This window comes from Hemibagrus wyckioides, linkage group LG26 (genome assembly GCF_019097595.1).
Source record: "Hemibagrus wyckioides isolate EC202008001 linkage group LG26, SWU_Hwy_1.0, whole genome shotgun sequence".
Taxonomy (NCBI): Eukaryota; Metazoa; Chordata; class Actinopteri; order Siluriformes; family Bagridae; genus Hemibagrus; species Hemibagrus wyckioides.
The window spans coordinates 15,657,090-15,679,009 of NC_080735.1; positions in this window are offsets into that span (position 1 = coordinate 15,657,090).

A 21,920-nucleotide genomic window follows, 5' to 3' on the forward strand; every position below is an offset into this window, starting at 1 on the left:
ATGTGTATGTGTACAGGGCTACGTAAGCTATAATAAAACCTGCATGTGCTCGTTGATTTGCAATTTTTTTCCTGCTTTTATTATGGGATTGCTTTTACATAAAGGCATTAATGCTAAGACTAGCAAGTTTGCAAGTGGCCACTCTCACATACACAGACACACAGTGCTTGAAAGCTCGGCTCTGTACAGTATATTTTACTGCTTTTACATGCTGGGACTGAACAGGGGAATGAACTGTAAAAGGAAAAGGAATAGTAGTGTATTGTTCAGGGTGAGAATGCTTGAAAAATCAGATGATGAAATCCGAAGATGAGGTTTTCTCATCCAAAGATGATGTTCTGACAACCAAAAATCAGGTTGAGTGGTAAATAAGTCCATTTTTCCTGCTGTTGAACAATTGAAATTGAGAAAAAAAAATATGTAAATGCACCTGATTGTATAAAATTTTCATTCAATATCTAGTTAGCCTAGTAGCTAGGAGCAATAGAGATTTTGAGGAATTTTCTCTTTTTGACAATGAAAATAGTTCTGGACATCGTTTGTCAAAATATATTTTCTCTTCCTCCAGTGAAAATGTTTATATAATGAGGATGGGGCAACGTGATTCCTGCCCCAGTGAGTGTTTATCATGTGTTGCAATTCCCATTTCTGACCACTAGGTAGAAAGATCTCTACAGAGAAGATTAGGACATTGAGCATACTTCCCTTGGATAGAAATACAAGCAAATCAAAGCAACGTCAGCCAAGGCGACGTTCATACATACAGCGAGTCGGTATGATGCAGATATATGCTGCTGAATTTTATACACAAATGTAAAATCTCCTCCCGGTATGTCCCATTTTAGCAGCGAGAAAACTGCTTTGTTGTCAAGTCAGATGCTGGTTGCACCACCTGCTGATGAATGTTGTTACTATGGCAACCAGTCGTAGATACGCGTAACGACGACTTCGTAATAAGGCGACTGGTCACTCAGTGGAGTTTAAAAAAGTATGGAATTGTGAATTAGGACTTGAGGAAGCCTGAAAAACCAGATATGCACCAGATATGCACTTTATTTTAATCAGATTCATCTAAGCCCCTAAAAACCGATTCTGTAACATTCTTAAAACAGACCCCTGAAAGGAAATGTCGGATTTCTGTAATTACGGTTATCTAATTGGTACAGCGCTGGCCCACTCCGGAAGGTACCCAGACTCTTACATGAGCGGAACCATTTAATTATAATACTTTCATCTAAACACTGACCTGGTCACGTCTGGGTACAAGCATTAATATAGTTTAATAAAGGCCTAATAAGACCTGCAGCAGCAAATGAACAGTCATGTCATACGAGCCATAAGGAGCCGAATACAGAGACCCGGAAAGAGCAGATTGGCTGTCGTGATCGTAATGAGGTCACACACAGCAGCATGGCTCAGGGTTCTTTTAATAATGATGCAAGAAGAAAAATGCCTATTTTATTTATTTATTTTTATTTTTTTTGCAAGCACTGCATTAAGATGCGAGATAGAATACGTGGCTGCTGGAGGAAGCAATCAGGAGCCGTTAAGAGCTTAAGCAGGCGTAGGCCCGTCCGTCAGCTGCAGGAGATTGCATTGATTTTCGGTTCGCGGCCGTCCCGGCTTTCTGAGACGTTAATGAACATAAAAAGGCGAATGCATCATGGCTTGTAAACAACACGTCCTCCAGCAGGCGCCGCATCATCATTCCGGTGTCTTAGCCCGAAAAGTGAAGTGAGGTTAAAGAAAATGTTAAGTGTAAAGATTCCATGTGAACAAAAACAAGAGGATTATGCTTCTGTGACATTTCAGACTAACAGGATGTAATAAAATATGTCTGGCTGAATTACACCTGAGAAGTAGAGGATTATATGGTGCTCAGTCGAGTCAGAGTGAGTTTGTGTAAAATGAAATATTTACAGATGATAATGGAAATTGATAGTGAGGAGAGGATAATATTTATACTTCTCTTACATGTTTACATTAAAGTGGTTGATTTTTACATCTGCATGTCCTGTTCTCTCTCTCTCTCTCTCTCTCTCTCTCCCTCTCTCTTGCTGTCTATCTCTTTGTCTCTCTTGCTGTTTATCTCCCTGTCTCTTTCTGTCTCTCTCTCTCTCTCGCTCTGTCTCGCTCTTTGTCTCTCTCTTGCTGTCTACTTCTCTCTGTTTCTCTCTGTCTCTCTTGCTGTCTGTCTCTCTCTCTGCCTTTCTCTCTCTCTCTCTCTCTCTCTCTCTCTCTCTCTTTCACTCTCTCTCTCTCTCTCTCTCTCTCTTTGGAGAGAGACATGTTGACTTTCAAGAGAGAGACATGACTTTCAAGAGCTCTTTCAAGACATTTTTGACCTCTTTCTTGTTATAAACTTAGAAAATTGTCTATAATTAAATAAACTCTAAAACGAAAAAAGCATAAAGAAAAGAAAATAACTTCCCAAGAGCAGTTCATGGACATAATTAAAAAAAAAAAAAAAAAGCATTCTTTGGACAGCTTCAAATAACAAGGAAATGACCAGAAACACAAGGAAGAACAGCAAGCTTCTCTCTCTGTCTCTCTCTCCTTCTGTCTCACTCTCACTTTCTGTGTCTCTCTAGCTCACTCTCAGTCTCTCTCTGTCTCAGTCTCAGTCTCTCTCTCTCTCTCTCTCTCTCTCTCTCACACACACACACACACACACACACACACCTGAAGACAAGACTGGCTCATGAGAGAAGATTGAAGATATGAAAGGAACTATTTTATACACTAAAATTTCATTAAATATTCATCTCTAATAAACCTTTATGAAGGAACATGATGCGTCTTTGCACTTTAATAATAGCAACCTGAAGCATTCTTCATTTTGTCCCACTGTGCGGTTTCAAATAACATCCTTAAAATAGCCCATTTCATTTCACTGAGTGTTTATAGCAGCTCTAGGTTATTGGATGTGTTACAGGAACTAAGTTGTTTAAGATAAAACCCCATGTGAAAAATTAACATGAAAGTAAATGGAAAATGAGTAAAATTCGCATTTGAAAATAAACGAATGAAGTGGGGGGAAGAAAAAAAAAACAGGGGAATCAATTAATAATGTCAAACAATCGTGTTGAAAATAATAAATGAATCGTGAAAGAAATGAATCATGAAAAATAACATGGAATATAAATGAGTTGTGGAAAAATGACACCGAGGAGGCTATAAAAATGATTTATGTGAAAAAATCACTCTAGATAAATAAATCAAATAAAAATTAAATTGAAAACAATGAACGATTTGTGCCCAAAAAAAAAGACACAGAATATGAATGAATCATCTAAAAATGACAACAAATATGCTATAAATTATTTATGTGAAGAAATCACCTTAAATAAATAAATCATTTGAAGAAAAAAAAACATGGAAAATTAACGAATGTAAAGAAAATCAGATGGAAAATGAATGAATTATGGGGGTGGATCATAGTGAAAATAAACAAGTCATGTTAAGAAAATTAATCAGTTGAAAAATACAACTTAATATCTAGGAATCATGGGAAAATATTCACTGTCATGTCATGTTAAGAAATTGAATCATATGTAAATGATATGTAAACAAAATCACACAGAAAAATGAAAGATACATCAAGAAAATGAATGAATCATGTGAAATCTTGGGTGTACAAAGTGACACTGAATCGACTATAAATGATTCATGTGAACAAATCAGCTTAAATATCCAAATCGTGAAAAAAAAACAGATAAAATGAATCGATATTGTAAAAAAAATAAAATATAAAAAATGACAGAATATTGGGTGAAAATTAATGAGGAAAAAATCTGAGTGAAAGTACGTGAATCGTGAAAAAATTCATAGTGAAAATAAATGGATCATTTGGGGGAAAAAACAAGTGAATAAGAGTGTGAAAATGTATACAACCCAAAATGACAGCAAGCAAGTTCACAAGTGAAGCTCATGTGACTTTTCTGTAAGGGTCAGGGTCCCCATTTTGAGGTTAATACACCACCTTGGGAAAAACATTTAGTCTATAAGCATCATGGCAACCTTATAACACTTAACACCCTCGTGCCTGTGTGTCACCTTGGAGTGTGAGTGTCCCTGAGCGAGCCCATTTCATTCCACTCACTTCTTCTCGATACGCCACTGCAGAGGCAGCCCAGAGGAGGAAATGTCTTCAAATGCATCGTGCGCCCTTGAGCGAGGGGAAAGGAGAGAGAGAGAGAGAGAGAGAGAGAGAGAGAGAGAGAGAGAATGTTCTGCTGTAGATCACGCTGCACCATGTCACAGAGCGGAGGAAAGCTGTCAAACAGAATCACGGCAGTGTGCTGGTCTTCTTCATGCACAGCTTTGCAGGAGATGTCACGTCATGACGCAGCTGAGGACGTCTAATTGGAGAGTAATGGTCCTGACGGCCGTGTGCGTTGCAGCTCTGCCTCGAGAGCCACCCTGAATGTGCTGCACTTTCATTTTTCAAGCCGAAAGGAATTATTCAGGAGTAATGATTGGCCTCATGCTCCATTGACCTTAGTCTAGAATTCACATTGGTGTAAATGGAGCATCAGATCTGTGTATCCTCTTTGGCTGCTGGTGGAGATTAGGCTTAGATTGCTCCATTGCCTGCTAGATATAAAATATGTTAATTGAAATATGTTAATGTATAAATTTTCTTAATTTTTTTTTTTAAAATGACAACTCTACCTGGAATGGATTATGTATTAATCTATAATAATATTTTTTAGAGTTATTTTTTTCAGTTTGAGATTTACTTCCTACTTTAGAGACTGATGCAGCAGCACTTTAGTATTTACATTAACATTTACGACGCCTTTATCCAGAGCGGCTATCAGTGAATACATCCTGATACTGGTTCACTAGGTCACAGAATAATAAGAATAAGTGCTAATTTAAGCATTGCAGGAAGAGGAAGGTCTTTAGATGTCAGTAACTCAGCTGTTTGGACGTTTAGTGGAAGTTCATTCCACCATCTAATATAGGAGACAGAACATAGAGTCTTGTTACACACCTTCCTCATACCCTGAGAGATGCTGGGACCAGTTGAACAGATGATGTGAGAGCATGGTAAGTAGGCATTGGTCAGTTTTTGCCTTTGTGGGCAGGCATTAGTGTTTTAAATCTTGTTCTGGAAACAACAGGAAGCTCTTTCACCTCTTCACCTGAACACTCTGCTCAAACCTAACTTGTTTTTCACATAAGCAAGGCATCATAGAACACGATTCACACAAATAACTGAAATGTGTGTGTGTGTGTGTGTGTGTGTATTTTTCGAATATTCCTGATCTTTTCTCCTACACCTTCTCCATTACAACTGCTCCATCGCACTGGGTTTATGCTGAGACCAAAGCGTAACGATCCTCCGGATGAGAGCAAAGGATGAACCTCAATCATGCAAGGGAAGCCTTTATTTTGTAATGTACATAAATGTAATCATACATGCAGACGATTATAATACATACGAACATGTCAGTAACGGATAAGGTTCACCGCTACCTCTTCAAGAGAAGATCCATTCATCATGAAGCTTTGCTCTCAGGAACAGTAGACAATATGCTTTCTCAGGGTGTGGGATTGCTGATGCGATCTGTTTTTGCCTTTCATCACATAATGGATTGTTCGATGGGTTAAGAGGAGCCGATTATAGATTAGAATGCATTTTTGAATAATAGTTCAATCACAAGAACTGCTTTATTACATTTTTTTGTTTTCAAAAGCTAAGGATTATTATTCAAGAATAGATCAAGAAACCTTTGCTGTATTGTCAAATCCAACAGCCAAGATGGAGTCTTAACTGGGATGAGTCCAAATCCAAATCAAGAATACATAAAAGCCAGACCAAGTCTGAAAATAATCACTTCCTGTTTGATGCCAAGCCTTTACTTCATCTAATTGGCTTCATTTATAGATTGTACTAACTATTCTCTTGTTTTCTAGAAGGAATTACATCTTGTTAAGCATTATGCTTGTGAAAAAGTCAAGACCAAGACCATATTTAGCGAGATCAATGCCCAAGTCTGAAACAAGTCCAAGTACAAATGTCACTAAGTCTGAGACAAGCCCAAGACAATACAGAAAACTGATTGAAAAACACAGTCCTACTTTGCACACAAGGAAAATATAACTTTTACATTTTTTATAATTGTTGCCTCACCATGTTTAGCAACATTTTAGGAAATAAGCATGGATTTTTCTTAAATCTGCGTCAATAGACATATACTGTAAATATACAATACAGAACAGTGAAATTGCTTTCTTCACATATCCCAGCTTAGGAAGTTAGTGTCAGATCACAGGATCATCCTTGATGCAGCATCTCTGGAGCAGAGAGGGTTAAGGGCCTTGCTCAGGGGCCCAACAGTGGCAGCTTGGTAGTGCTGGAGCTTGAACACCCAACCTTCCAATCAACAACTCAGAGACATTTTGAGCCACCACTATCCCTTTATTTTAAGAAGAAGAAGGAGTAGTAGTAGTAGTCATCCTCGTCATTCCTCATGATGTATAAGGAAACCCCACTGGATGAAAAAATCGTGATAAGAGATGTGAAGGGGCGGGGCCTCTAGGAGGTTAGTTAACATGGGAGAACTAATAACACATGCAGGGCTGTCAATCTTTCCAGCTTCTTATGATGATTTGCTCATCAGGTGCTTTTTGTGGCAGGAAATGAAAGAATGACTCATTTTTTTGGGATTTTAAATGAAAACTCACACACTCTATGCACTTCAATGTTAAATACAGAGTTTGTTCGTGCTATTCCATGCATGTACTCTTTAAAGTTTTAAATCCGAAACAAGGCTCAAAGGCAAACGAAGTAAGGCTGTTTATTCAGATAACATGATTAAGCTTCCGTTGTTGGGCAAGACAGAGATATATGGGTCGTCTTGTGTTAATTGCTTGCACTGGGCTGGACAGCCAGGGCTTAGTCAGGAGGCCAAGTGGTCACTGGTGTCCCTATAGAGTTATAACTCACCAGGAATGATGAGAAAGGAGAAAAAAAAAGAAAGGAGAAGTGGAAGGAGGATGTTCAAATGCACTAATTATCACATCTCATTAAGTGTAAATTGCCACAGTGAAAGGCTACTTATCTGCACTGTATCATTTACTGCAACACACACACATACACATGTATATATATAGTTACATACATAACATTGAAGAACTGAAGGTAGAAAGGTAGGTTTCTTGGGATATTTATAACCACTGGTTCTCTGATCATTTCTTTTCGCCTTGTGGCAGATTCTTTCATATCATTACAACTCAAATGACACACATATCATATAGAAATTTCACATTTTAACGTCTCATTGATGCCGTAATTTTTTATCGTTGCGAAAAAGGTTTGCCGCACGAAAAGCAGTTAACTGGTGATTTTTCAGAAACAGCTTGATGGCCACCTTAGAAAGCGTAAATGAAGCTGAATGAGATGTGCAGGAAAATCACTTTCAAAATTAGATGATGTTTTCATGAGCCTCTTACAGCCATGTTTGTTGGGGTTTAAGCCATTCAGTGTTGCTGCAATGCATTACACACTGAAAAATAAAAATAAAAATCATAACATTATAGCAAAATATCTTAATATCCAGATATAAAATGCAGAAAAGGGCATTTTATATTAAATGGTTACCAGAAATCCAGTCTAAGATTATTATACCGATTTTACTATTTTTTAGCTTTTCATTTTGTGACAGATTATAGTGACAGCACATTTTATGCATTCATTTCTAGAAATAGAAATAGAATAAGAAAATGTGAAGCTTATAAATATGCTTAGAAATAAAAATCACTAGCCAATTTGTCAGGTTACTTAAATTATGTTCACTCATGAATTTCTTGGGGAAGTTCATGTAAGCCAACTCTGCGCATATTTAGCGCAAATAATGAACTCGCGGGTCATTATGATATATTAAATACTGCGTAATTGCTTAGCAACTATGCATACATGGCTTACTTAACCATACCCATCACTAAGCAACAAATGATGGCAACTTGAAAAACATGATAATGTGGCGTTACTTACCTGGGGATAATCCCAGGAACTGGAGGCAGTGCCGGTCCCAAGCCTGGATAAAAATGGGAGGGTTGCATCAGGAAGGGCATCCGGGGTAAAACCTGTGCCAAGTTGTTGTGCGGTCCAGTTGGTCTGCTGTGGCGACACCTCAAACACGTAGGGAGCAGCTGAAAGATCAACAACAACTTACCTGGTGTTTAGAAACCCAGAGTAAAAAGGAAAGTCATCTAAAAGAACAAAGGACACCAACAAAAAAAAAAAAAGAAAAGTAAAAGTTTTAATCCCAAGTGGCAAGCTGGGTGCAAATGGCTCATGCATGACTCGACAAATTAGATACTAATAGTCTATCTATCTTCTTCTTCTTCTTTTTTTAAATTAATAAATAATAAATTTTAAATTAATAAATGTTTGTATTATTTATTTATTTATTATTTATTTAATTATTATTATTATTATTATTATTATTGTGACTAGTAGAAGTTAACTTAAAGATTTCGTAGCCAAATCTGCTGGTGATTGAAAAAGTTAATATGAACCCCTACACTTACCTCCTACAGACATGTGGAGATGAATGGAGTCAGCTGTAATATCCCCCCCCCCCCTTTATTTTAATTACACACATCTTCAACATTAAAATATGAAAAGTTAACAGACGAGAATATCTATCACGCGGCAGAGAAGTGGAGCTGTAAATATAGTAGCCCCATGATTTAATAAAGAAAAACAGACACTCAGTTTGCAGATTCGAGTAGACTTCCTGGGGCTTCTACTATGATTTCCTCAAACCTGAGTAATTAATAAAAAACCTCACAGCTGAAACCTAATAAATTGAATCATAATGTGTTTATCTTTAATTCATGACTGCAGAACAGTGTTTACGCTCATGATAGAGCAGACCAATAATTAAATCTTGAGAAATGAGCAGGTGTGACAGCTAACATAGGGCTCTGATGTGCTAAAAACCACTTGGCTAATGAGGGTATGCATTTCTATTTATCAAGGGAGCCACCAATATTTTTGTAATTGAGATGCACTAATTGTTCCAGTTTATTAGGTACTAGATACACAAGCCTAATAAGCTGGCAGCTTGTTGTATTTTATATTCCTATTCAAAGAAGCAAACAAGAGAAATTTTCAGACAAATATTACAGATTGTCTCATAAGACAAGACTCACAATGGTAGCTTTTACACCAGAGTGCAGTGAGTAACTAAACGAATCAGATGGCTGTTGTTATGCTGTTCGTGTAACGTAAGTAAGGAAATGGAGGCGATCTCGTCTCCGTGCATGCAACATGCTAGCGGTGGGCGAAGAGACAGAAGGTCAGCCTCTTGAGGCCTTTTCTGAATGTTAATGAGACCCATTTCGATTCATCCTCTTCTTTTCTCTACTATCTCTTGGGATCCTTTTTTTTTTTTTTTGGTGTCTTATCATTAAACCATGCTTGCAGTGCTGGCTGCTAGTCCTGAGCAGACTGCCCTGGTATCAAAGACATCAGACAATTTTTATGTGGTTTTTATTTATTTATATATTTTTATTATTATTAATAATAATAATAATGAATGCAAATTAAAATCTAACATGATGTTTCAATAGATCTAAATTGAAGTGTGCGTGCATGACTGATCAGCTTGAATAATGTTAAAGGCATTTAAAAGCTGGATTTGTTTTAAAATTCTATTTAATAATAAAAGCATCTTCATCTAAAACAATTTGCATATTAATCGAATTATTATCATCATTTGCATGTCGACATGTGGGACATTTTCTGAAGGTATTTTTGAGTTTTGTCAGAATAGAAATAGAAGGAAGTCTTTAATCATGACACCACAAACCAACTATTTATGCATTTACTAAACAGAGTCAAAATACAATTGTTTATATCAAGTATGTAAGCAAAAGCACTGGTTGTCAATAATTATACCATGCTAAATGAATTGATTATGGATGAAATAACTCAATGGTGGAACAATGATGATCAGTAATTAGTCTTTGGAATAATGATGACCATTGATTGGTTTTTAGGAACAATGGGGAACAGTAATTAGTCTCTGGGAATAATGGTAACTGGTTGTTGAGAACAGTGGGGATCAATGACAAGTCATTGGGAGCAGTGGTGCCAGTGATGAGTCATTGGGAACAAAGGTGATTGGTCATTGCGAGGAGTGGTGATCAGTAATGAGTCATTGGGAGCAGTGGTGGTCAGCAATCGGTCATTGGGAGGAGTGGAGATCAGTGATTGGTCATTAGGAGCATTGGTGATTAAAAATCGGTCATTGAGAACAAAGGTGATTGGTCATTGTGAGAAGTGGTGATCCGTGAGAAGTCATTGGGAACAGTGTTGATCAGCAGTCAGTCATTGGGAGGAGTGGTGATCATTGATTGGTCATTAGGAGCATTGGTGATAAGTGGCTGGTCATTAGGAGCAGTGGTGATTAGCAATCGGTCACTGGGAACAAAGGTGATTGGTCATTGTGAGAAGTGGTGATCAGTGAGAAGTCACTGGGAAGAGTGTTGATTAGCAATCAGTCATTGGGAGGAGTGGAGATCAGTGATTGGCCATTAGGAGCATTGGTGATAAGTGGTTGGTCATTGGGAGCAGTGATGATCCGCAATCGGTCATTGGGAACAAAGGTGATTGGTCATTGTGAGAAGTGGTGATCAGTGATTGGTCATTAGTAGCAGTGGTGATCAGTTATTGGTCATTGGGAGTAGTGGTCGTAAGTGATTGGTCATTGGAAACAATGGTGATCAGTGATTGGTCAATGGGAGCAGTGATGATCAGCAATTGGTTATTGGGAACAAAGATCATTGGGAGCAATGGTGAACAGTGATTGGTCATTGGGTTTAATGGTGTGAAAAGTGATTGGTAACTGGGGATAGCTTTGTTCTGTAAGTGGTCACTGGGAAAATGAATGGTCATTGGTTTCAGTGGTGACCAGTAATTGGTCATTGGGTTTAATGGTGTGATGAGTGATTGGTGTCAATATGTTGGTAGGTTGTTGGGAAAAATAAAGATCAGTTACTGGTTGATGGGTTGCCAGATGATGCAAGAAACTCAGTCAGGTGTCTCGCTGGTGATGAGTTGAGTTAACCTGCTCTCTTTCACATGGTGTAACCAGCAGCCATTATGTATGTCTATATAACAGAACATCCCAACTACCATCATTACACACTAACAATAAAGGCTTTAGGATAAGACATATAAGAGCTGTTCTGAAAGTAGGTTTTGGGCTGTTAGGTAGTTTTAATCGACTTTCTAACAATAGATCAGTGCAATAAAAAGTAATTTCTGCAACAAAGACTTACAAAACCACACATTCTTACTTTCATTCTACTCTAGTCTGTATTCACACAGACCCTCACTGACCATCACTGACATTCACTGTGTCTGCGTAAACATTTTATACTTAAGATGACACCCCATTCTTCACCCCAAATCTCAACCATAATCACAGTAGTGTGACGGATAGCGGAATTTTTAATATCATGACCAGTCGTCACTGATCTTTTCGGGCTTCTATAGTCAGAGATAGAGAGTTCCTAAAATGTGTCATGACCGAGACTTAATTCATATAGGTCTCGCACCGTGTAGCATTTCAGCACTGAAAAAAAAAAAACTCTGCCTTGATGAAGAAGGCACTGTGGAATGTAGTGATTACGAGGTGAGGAAGAAGTCTGCAGGGAAATATACATACAGAACCGTGACTTGACAGGCTTGCAATTATAATTGCATATGAAATGTACAGGATCTCTGAAACGACCCTTGGTGAGGATGAACCTCTGGCGTTGTCGATACGTGTGGAGGAATGTACAACAATGTTCATTAACACTGCACACATAATGATAAAGCCTTGCTGCTCTCATAAGATTATTAAAAGTATACAACTTTAGCCATTACTAGAGATGAATGTGTATATTAATTGGCAGTATATCTGCTATGAAATCCAATATCAACAGTTCCTATCTAAGTAAATTGTCTGAAATGTTTCAAATGGAGATATAATTGCTTCATGCTCATGTTCTACAGCGGCCATTGAACCATGATATACTGTAACTGTGCAATGATGAAATAGATTTTTTTTTAAGATGGCCAACATTAACCTTTTCTACCAGTACTGGCATTCTGTCCCACAGTCAGAATGGAAATGGACTTATGGGATATTTTCAATCAATATAAACAATTAAATGATTTTACAGACACAAATATGGTATAAAATGAGTGAGGACTCTGTTGGCTTTCAGTGTGAGAAGTGTATTTTTCCCTCTGTTGGATAACCTTATGCAGAATTTTAGTAGTCGAAGATAAACACCTTCAAATTTAAGCACTTGGAGCATCTCAGAGAACAGAAATGGATTTGATATCAACATTTACTTTGTGTGGAAAACAAGCACAGTTTTTGTATTTTGGAACTTTACTATGAATATATTTGCCCATAGTAAGCTACATAAAAACATAAATAATAGAAAATTATAAATTCTATTATAAAAGCTATGGGTGTCTACTTTCATGTGAGCTTCATATTAAGCACCACTGTGGAGGTTTCCCTCATTCTAATATGGTATTGTTTCTATAGTAACAAAAACAAAAATGTAATGTTGAAATTGTTGATATGGTGAAAGAATTGAAGGAGTCTCCACTGTTAGGGAACGCTGTAACTTTACCTTTTGGTTAATGTATCAGTTTTTCAGCTTGTTAATTTCAAGTTAAAGAAAAGAAAGAGGCTAGTTAGGAAACGACTCTTTACGGGTGTACAATATTAAAACATAAAAACACAGTTTATTTAAAGATAAATAAGCCACTTCGGGATGTGTTGTTATTAGAAAATAATCCACTGCAGGATAAATAAGTAACTAGTAATATCAGGTTTCATATCAGGCTACTTGCTTTTATTCAATAAAGTCTCAGGGGGGAGAAAAGGAGAAATAAGTGGTCTGAATTTCAACAAACACAATTTCAATGGATTTAATGGCATTACAAAGATAAAGAAAATGAAATAAAAGGTAAGATATACTTTAGTTGGAACTGTAAAAATCTGCCCATGTTTTAGAAAAAACACTTAAAATTTTCAAGTATATAAGCTTTTTTCACTTTTTTATTCATTTTCTCTGAAAACTTACTAGACTCCTAAGATAACAATCTGTTCCTTTTCAATGCACTAATATATTCGGAGACTTATCCAGTCTTTTATGTAAAGACAGCTATAACATGACAGAAGAAATATTGTCTTTTTTTCCCGTAGACTACGCCACAATTAAACTGTATCCTGATGGTAAGTGATCCATGAGTAATAGTGCCATATGAGGCAGAAAGAGAGAGAGATTTCACTCTGCACAAACAGTTGGTGCTGTTCCACTGAGACTGCATGCTTGGTTAGAGTGTGTGAATGTTTTTCCCACTGTAGCCCTGTGTTGACCTTGATGCTCGACTCGGCGCATGACATGCTCCGTGCACATGACAGTACGGCCTCCCCAGACGAGACCATGAAACCGGCGCATGAGAATCGATCAAAATTACACAGTCACTTGGTGTTAAGAAAACAAATGTGTAGTGCATCTGCGCAGGAAAACAAAATGAATTTTCAGCTCACGACATCCGGCCTGGGTTTCAGTAAAGAGCTGAGAGAGTACAGTATGTGTGCATGTTGTAATAGATAACGAAACAAGAACTTTTGGTGTGTGTGTGTGTGTGTGTGTGTACATATAAATGCAAGAAAAATAATCCAAGCTTTAAAAAAATGATCACAACTATGCTGAATAGAAAAAACACAAATATAAATTTTAACTTAGTTATTTTAAGTTATAAATAAAGTGCATATATGTAATTATGTGCATAAAAAATGTAAGAAGTGTGTATCTGAATTAGAAGTGGGCGTGTCCAAAACTGAGATGTTTTTGCTCATTGTTTTGTTTGGTATTAGCCTTAATTCAGCTGTCATGTAAAAAAACAAAAAAACAAAAAAAAAAAAACAAAACAAAAAGAAACCCGTGGATCATTTTCAATAGAACAAATCTACAAATAAAAAATAAAATAAAAATCCACATGAAACTTGCTGACCTGAGAGTAATAAATGGTTGAAGAAAGCAGAAAACATGAAAACAGACACACACTTCCTCAGATTTAGAGAAGAGAACAAGTCCAAAGATCTCAAACCCCTGATTATATCTGGGGTGAGTTTAACAGGGTGACGACCCCTAATAGGAGAAAAATGTTTTGCCACACACACACACACACACACAAAAAAAAACCCTAATTAAACTTGTCATGTTTTTAATACAGTGCATTAAAGTTTATATGAATAATTTAATTTAATTATGAGTAATTAAAGTTTCTTTTAAGAGTTTAATTTAATGATGCAAACTGTTAAAATACATGTTCAATAAATACACAAAACGTGTTTTTTTTTAATTATTAATTTAAGACAATTTTTGAGACCCAAGCAGACTTGTCTAGTGTGTGTATTAATTATTTGCTTGTACTTGTTGATATGCCAATTTATTTTGTTTCCCTTTAGTTTTATTGGTTTATTTGTTTTTATTTTTATTTTTACTTAAGATCTTCAGTTGGATTTGTAGAGGTAAAGTCAGAGGTAATGTTTTCTGAAGCGCAAAAGTCTTCGATGGACGAGATGCTGGTGAGGAAACCACTGATTATACTGCAGTTATTTTAACATATGTTATTAAATGTATATTTAATCGGATAAGAAGGTAAAGAAAAATTGTTGGGATATTATACAATATTGATGTGAGGGGTCTATGGAATGGATCAACAGTAGGAAAAATATTTACATTTCTGGCATTTGGCAGACACCCTTATCCAGGAAAAACTGAACAATTTATTTCATACAACTGAGCAATTGAAAGTTAAGGGCCTTGCTCAGGGGCCCAGCAGTGGCAGTTAATGAACCTGGGATTCAAACTCACAACCTTCTGATCAGTAGTTAAGCACCTTAACCACAAAGCTACCACATCCCCCAATCGAAAGAACGGGTACATCGCAGGAGGATCAAGCACCTGTCCGGAATGATTTTTACAACCGAACACCGAGTTAAAGTAGCAGAAAGCAACAAACACACCACTCCGTTCATCTGCAGCCGGTGCGCTTCCTATTCTCCCGGATTTGTATCTGTTTAGAACAAAATATCTGTTCATTCTGAATAACGTATTCGTATCCGGTTACATCTGCTCTGTACATGTGGCTCCGTCCAATCCTGTGCTACTCACCCGTATTGCCAATTACATGTTGAAATTGAACTGCTGTGGAAAAAATCCTTCCTGTTTGTTCCTGTTTCTCTCTCTCTCTTTCTCTCTCTCTCTCTCTCTCTCTGTTTTGGCAGAACCACTCTATTTGCTCGTGGCTTGCTCTGCAATATAGTGCATGGATTGTGGATCTTAGACACCCTTCAGAGTCACAGAAGCCAAACAAATGGATTTTCGACTAAGATCAGGCCGGGAACATACATCCACACAGCTGCGGGATGGTAGAATCATTAGGCTTTATAGACTAAACACTTTGCTTTCATAGCAACCAAGTCTTGCAAATTTTGAGGGGAGAAAATGCTACCAAGTCAATACAAAAATAAACAGCCGTATGTGGTTCTTGTCTAAAGTTTCACTCCAGGACCAAGCAGGATCTCTCGAGTGGCATAAACACACTGCGGGTTGTGGAGTAGCGTATCCTGGATAGGTATGGAGACTTCGCGAAAGAAATATATACAGTATGTGAAAAAGAAAAACCTAATGGTGTGTGCTGAAAAATAATTTATTAGGCAGAATTACTATTACCAACCATAAGGTAATAATATAATAAATAATAATTTTTATTTTTAATAACAAGGGTTTATTTATTTATTTAAATATATATTATACCACAGCAATAATTACAACCTGTTATAGTTTATTATAAATGTAATAAGGTCCTATTATTTTTTAAATAATTGTGAATATGTAGTATGTATAAAAAATATTAATAAATATAAATTCATAAAAAATAATATATAATAAAATCATATTTTTTGTAAATTATTTAAATTAATTTTATAATATTGTAATCTTATCCATGGAAGTTAACAATAAGTAAATAAATAAATAAATAAATAAATAAATAAATAAATAAATAAATAAATAAATAAATAAATAAATAAAAATACTGTTATAAAACAAACGCTGTAATCTTTTAAACCTTGTCAGAACTGCAGTGATGGGAAATCTATCCACCAATCAGAATCCTGTACGCAAAGTTCATAATGATTGTCGATCATATAAGACAAAACAAAACCCCGATATTACTCACACACACACACACACACACACACACTCCTGGTCATCTAGCATTAAACAAGATGACTGTAAATCAACCTGAAAAAAAAAAATAATAAAGAGGAAAGGCAAAATCTACCTAAAGGGCAGAATAATGAATCTACAACAGATAAAGTTCAGGCTGGCAATTAATGGCAAAGTGATGCAGATTACAGAAAAAGGTCATCCATCAGGACTTTACAGCTGTCAGTGAGAGCACTTCAAATTAACATAACCAGAGTGCATACGCTCCCCAACCTGTGACATTATTAACACCACTGTCATTTCCACAGTCATGAACTCGCTCTGGATGGAAACTTTCCAATTACAGAGCAGTGTTTTGTCAATAAACAGAAAAACACATCCGATTTCTTCTTTATTTAGAACAAAAATCAATCTATAATTTTTAAATATTTCTATGTGTTTTTTTTATTATTATTGTGTGTAGATTAATTTGGTGATGGCATATGCTGACAAATATCAGTATTGGACTACATTACCCATCAGCCCCTGCATGTCACATGATCATGTTCATGTGTGTGACTAGCGTCCACACCTCACACCTGTTCTGTGTTTCCTCTAATCAGCCCCTCTACTTCCTGTAAGTTCTACTTCCTGTGAACTTCACTGTCATGTTTTTGTTGATGTCGTGTCTTGTTCCAGACCTTTGCTCTCAGTTTTACTATTTCAGCTCGTGTTCATTAATTGTTTCTTCTTTTACACTTTCCATGAAAAAAAAGTCTATACAACTTCCTGACAATATGTATTAAACATAAAAATTGGGTTTTGTTCCTATGTTGAGGTTTGTAACAGCAATTAAACCAGGAAGGAAGGAAGAGAGGGAGGGAGGGAGGGAGGAAGGAAGGACTAGTTAAAAATGCTTATTGTGTTTTGTTCCTATGTTCCTAGATTGTGTTTGGTTCCTATGTTGAGGTTTGTAACAGAAATTAAACCAGAAAGAATTGATAGAGAGAGAGAGAGAGAGAGAGAGAGAAAGAAAGAAAGAAAGAAAGAAAGAAAGAAAGAAAGAAAGAAAGAAAGAAAGAAAGAAATTACTAGATAAAAATGCTTAGATATTAAAATAAACTTTGATTAGATGTGATTAGATTAGACTAGTTCATGCATTCATGACCTCCAGACTGGACTATTGTAATGCATTACTAGGTGGTTGTCCTGCATCTTCAATAAACAAGCTACAGTTAGTCCAGAATGCAGCCGCCAGAGTTCTTACCAGATCAAGAAAATTTGATCATATAACCCCAATATTATCATCCCTGCACTGGCTACCTGTTAAGTTTAGAATTGACTATAAATTAGCTCTACTTACATACAAGGCTCTAATTGGTTTAGCTCCCACCTATCTCTCCAGTCTTCTAACACGCTACAATCCACCACGCTCTTTAAGATCACAAAACTCTGGACTTCTAGTAGTTCCCAGAATATCAAAGTCCACAAAAGGGGGGTAGAGCGTTTTCGTATTTAGCTCCAAAACTTTGGAATAGTCTTCCTGACAGTGTTTGGGGCTCAGACACAGTCTCCCAGTTTAAATGTAGACTAAAGACTTATCTCTTTAGCTTGGCATACATCTAACACATCCCATAACCTTGCACTCCAGTACATCTGATTAAATGCACATTCATCCAGTACTGCTAATATTATGAACAGCAGCTACGCTAATGCTGTTCCATTGTTTCCCTTCTTCTACCCATCCCAAGGCATACAGAGACTGTGCCGGCTCCAGTGGCATCCGGAGATGGACCAGCTCCAGCCGGGTTCTGCTTGTGAGGATTGGGATATTCAAGCAGCGCCATGGACAACAACCTCCTTATTGATTTACATAACATTATACACATGCTGTATCTACATCACACAACTGTCACCCAAATGAGGATGAGTTCCCTTTAGAGTCTGGTTCCTCTCAAGGTTTCTTCCTCTTACCATCTAAGGGAGTTTTTCCTTGCCACAGTCGCCTCAGTCACCTCAGGCTTGCTCACCTGGGATAACATCTAGGACTGTTTGTCTGTTTGTCTGTTTATATGTTTGTTGTTTTCTTATGTCGTTTCTCATGTAAAGCTGCTTTGAGACAATGCTCTTTGTTCAAAGCGCTATACAAATAAAATTGAATTGAATTGAATTGAATTGAATGTGTTTTGTTCCTATATTGAGGTTTGTAAAAGGAATTAAACCAAAAAGAATAGATAGAGAAAGAAAGAAAGAAAGAAAGAAATAGTTAAAAATGCTTAGATATTAAAATAAGCTTTGATTAGATGTGTTTTGTTCCTATGTTAAGGTTTGTCGAAAGAAAGAAAGAAAGAAAGAAAGAAAGAAAGAAAGAAAGAAAGAAAGAAAGAAAGAAAAAGCTGTATTTTATTTTCTAAATTTATGCCAAAATAGTTTTTTATGATAGTATATTTTAGTAATTGCAAACATTAATCACATATTTTATCTATATTATTTCTTATTATATATTTATTAAAATTTCAATAATGTCCCAGGTCAATTTGAGATAAAATGGGTCTAAAGAGTGAATGTAACACAAGGGTTTAAGTGTCTCTGCTCCATTTGGGGAAGTGCTACAGCTGATGTTCTAGTAATGAAATGAATTCTGACCAATCAGATTTGCTGATGACTGTAATTATAGACAAAAAAAAAGAGAGAGAGATATTAATAATCTATGGCACGATTTCAGCTCTAAACTTCAGAAAGCAGTTATCGAGATCTAATCAGGGATTTGGCAGGATTTTAGAAATAAACAGCAAACAAGCAGCCAGTGCTGAGTGTTATTTTGTAGCCACATGTTGCTCAAACTTTTAGGACGTGATGATGGTTTAATCTCCTGACCCACGTGTTCAGAATCAAAGGATATTACTTTTGAATGAATCTTACTGCTGGAATACTAACTGCTTCAAGAGTTACTCAGGTTTACCTTTGTTCCAGCATTTCTTCTCACTAATATAAACAAATGAGCTGCCAGAGATCCAGGAGAGTGTTGTGCATAAACACAGATGAATAAATCATAATCAATCAATCTGCCAATCAATCAGGAGCGACCATATACTTCTCTCCGCTCTGAGGAGTACAGATGCTGGTGCAGAGTGGCGTGTAATGTGTTGCAGTGTGTGTGTGTGGGAGGTTGTAGTGCCTGTAAATGCTGCAGCGGTAAATTAGTCCCTATAGGAAGCCATCAGGAGACGCATTTATACCCAGCAGGCATTAAAAAAGCAGCAGGTTGAGCTGCAGGATGCAGAGAAAGTAAAGAAGAGTGTGTCGCTAGCTGATAATCATCCTAAAACGTCTTATTAAAGCACATTCCTGAAAGTCCAGAATCAAACTCAAAGCCATTATATCATGGAATCATGAACATGACCGTGGATTTGTGGCAGAAATATTTAATCACTGTTGGGTTTATATCGTGTCTAAAACCGGCTCGTCACTCGACACGACATCACTCGTGGAAGGCGGCTTGGCCTCGTCACCTTGCTTTCGGTGCAGAGATGGTAATTGAAGTCGTGAGAGAAATTGAGATTACGTGTCAGTCACAGTTTGGAACTAATGAGCTCTGACTAAATGACTGCACAGTCTTTAGGGAGACTGGAATAATCTTTCTGAAAATGGCAGAGTGGGAGAAAACACTATCCAGGTTAAAACTGTAGATTTTTATAGATTATCATTAGATGGGATCAGGGATACTTAGTACAGCTTTGGATGATTTACAGATATATATATATATACATATATATATATAAAGAAAGAAAGAAAGAAAGAAAGAAAGAAAGAAAGAAAGAAAGAAAGAGTTGCCTTGAGATTGGTCATGAATCACTCTTAAGCTAAAATTCTAGTCAGCTAAATTAAGAGCTCTCTTAGATGAATCTTAGAAGCTTTATAAATACAGGCGCAGGTTCTTTGTGACCCCTTTTAGGATAAAGGATGGATGGATTGATTCATCCATTGTCACTAAAATGGTACAAATATTCTCCACTTAAGGAATTAAAGGATTATCCATTTTACATTACTTGAAATTTTATTCAACCAAAGTAACTAACACTTAATAGGGTATATGACTGAGCAGCTGAGGATTAAGGGTTTGGCTCAAGGAGCCAGGAACAGCGGCCATATTGCATCCTGTAACGTGTCCCTCCAACAGTTCTGAAAGACTACTAGGTTTGTCCCAAATCGCATACTTCTACACTATTCTACATCATTGTGTAGTAAAAAAAAAATCATGTGTTCAACAATTACAATTAGCTCACACATGGTGATTTTTTCCAAATTTTTGCAAATTTAGTGTATTTGTGTGTGTTATGACCCCGACATAGATCTAGGGGTGACTTAGGGTCAGCAACAGGTGGCTTACCAAGCTAACAGTTGGGGGAGAAGACCAATCGGGTCTATACGATAATAATCACAGTAAACCAATAACAGTAAAATAGCCCAACATGATACTTGGTGCTTATTCCATTTACTGTGTTGTACAACATGATACACACTAGACAACACCAATGCTAAAGAAAAGAAACCAAGTAAAACCAGCTAGCAACATCACGTTATGTGTATTTGACTTTATCGCTCATCATTCATCCTATATGACTCTTCCAACATTCATACATTAGTGGCTAGAGTGCATAGGGCATAGTGTAACAGCTTATGTTCTGAAGCTAAACTATGCTATCCCAGGAACACTTATTCACACTTTCCACAACTAATTCACGTACTAGCACGTTTTTGGTAGGAAATCAAAGCAATCCCACCTAGAGAACATGCAGAAAGTTTGACTTATGCCCAAGATACTAGTTACTAGTCACTTCTACACTGTTGCTGTAATTACAGAATGCTGTAACTGTTTTAGCCAGGTCTGTCTGACCGTTATAAATCACCCTGACATTAAAAAGGTTTGCAGTAAAAGCAGTTTAATATCTCAAAATAATCTTTGAGTTTCCTATTTTTCAGCCCCAGCCAGACTGCCATGTGTCTGACTAGGGATTTTATTTTATTTTATTTTTTTTTTATAGAAGAAGCAATTTCACTGTCAGACTTTGTCAAAATGCCAGAACTCAACAGGTGGCTAATATAATCAGCTCAATTTGGATGGGAGGCTTTTGCGAGGGTGGTTCACACAAAAAAATTAGCATTTACTCTTCGTCTGAGATTTTATTTGTTTTAAGGGGATTCCATAACGAAGCTGAACATACTGTAGAGAAAGAGAGAGGAATGATTGAGTAAATATTGTAAAAATGAAGGCGAAAAGGAAGTAGTTTGTGCAGTAGTAGTTCTTGATTAATGAGAGAGTTTGGAGTTGTAGGTCGGTGTGGGTTGCTGATGTGGGTTTTTGAAGATGGAGCAATGGTTGATATGTAAACGACACAGACAGGACACTTGGAAAGTGCAATTTAGAGAGCAATTTGTGGAACTGGACCGAGGTTAGAATCAGAAAGAGCAGCTTAAGGTGGAATTAGATCTCCGGTTGTGAGTCTGAGCTTCTTTTGTAACAGAACGCTGATGCTGCTGGATTGGTTTCTGGGAGGATCAGCTCCTGTGTGTGTGGATGGGGGGGCAGGGGTGGGGGTGCTAATATGTGTGCCTGCTGAAGTATGGAGTCTTTTTCTTGGTGCTCTTTGCGTTCGATTTGT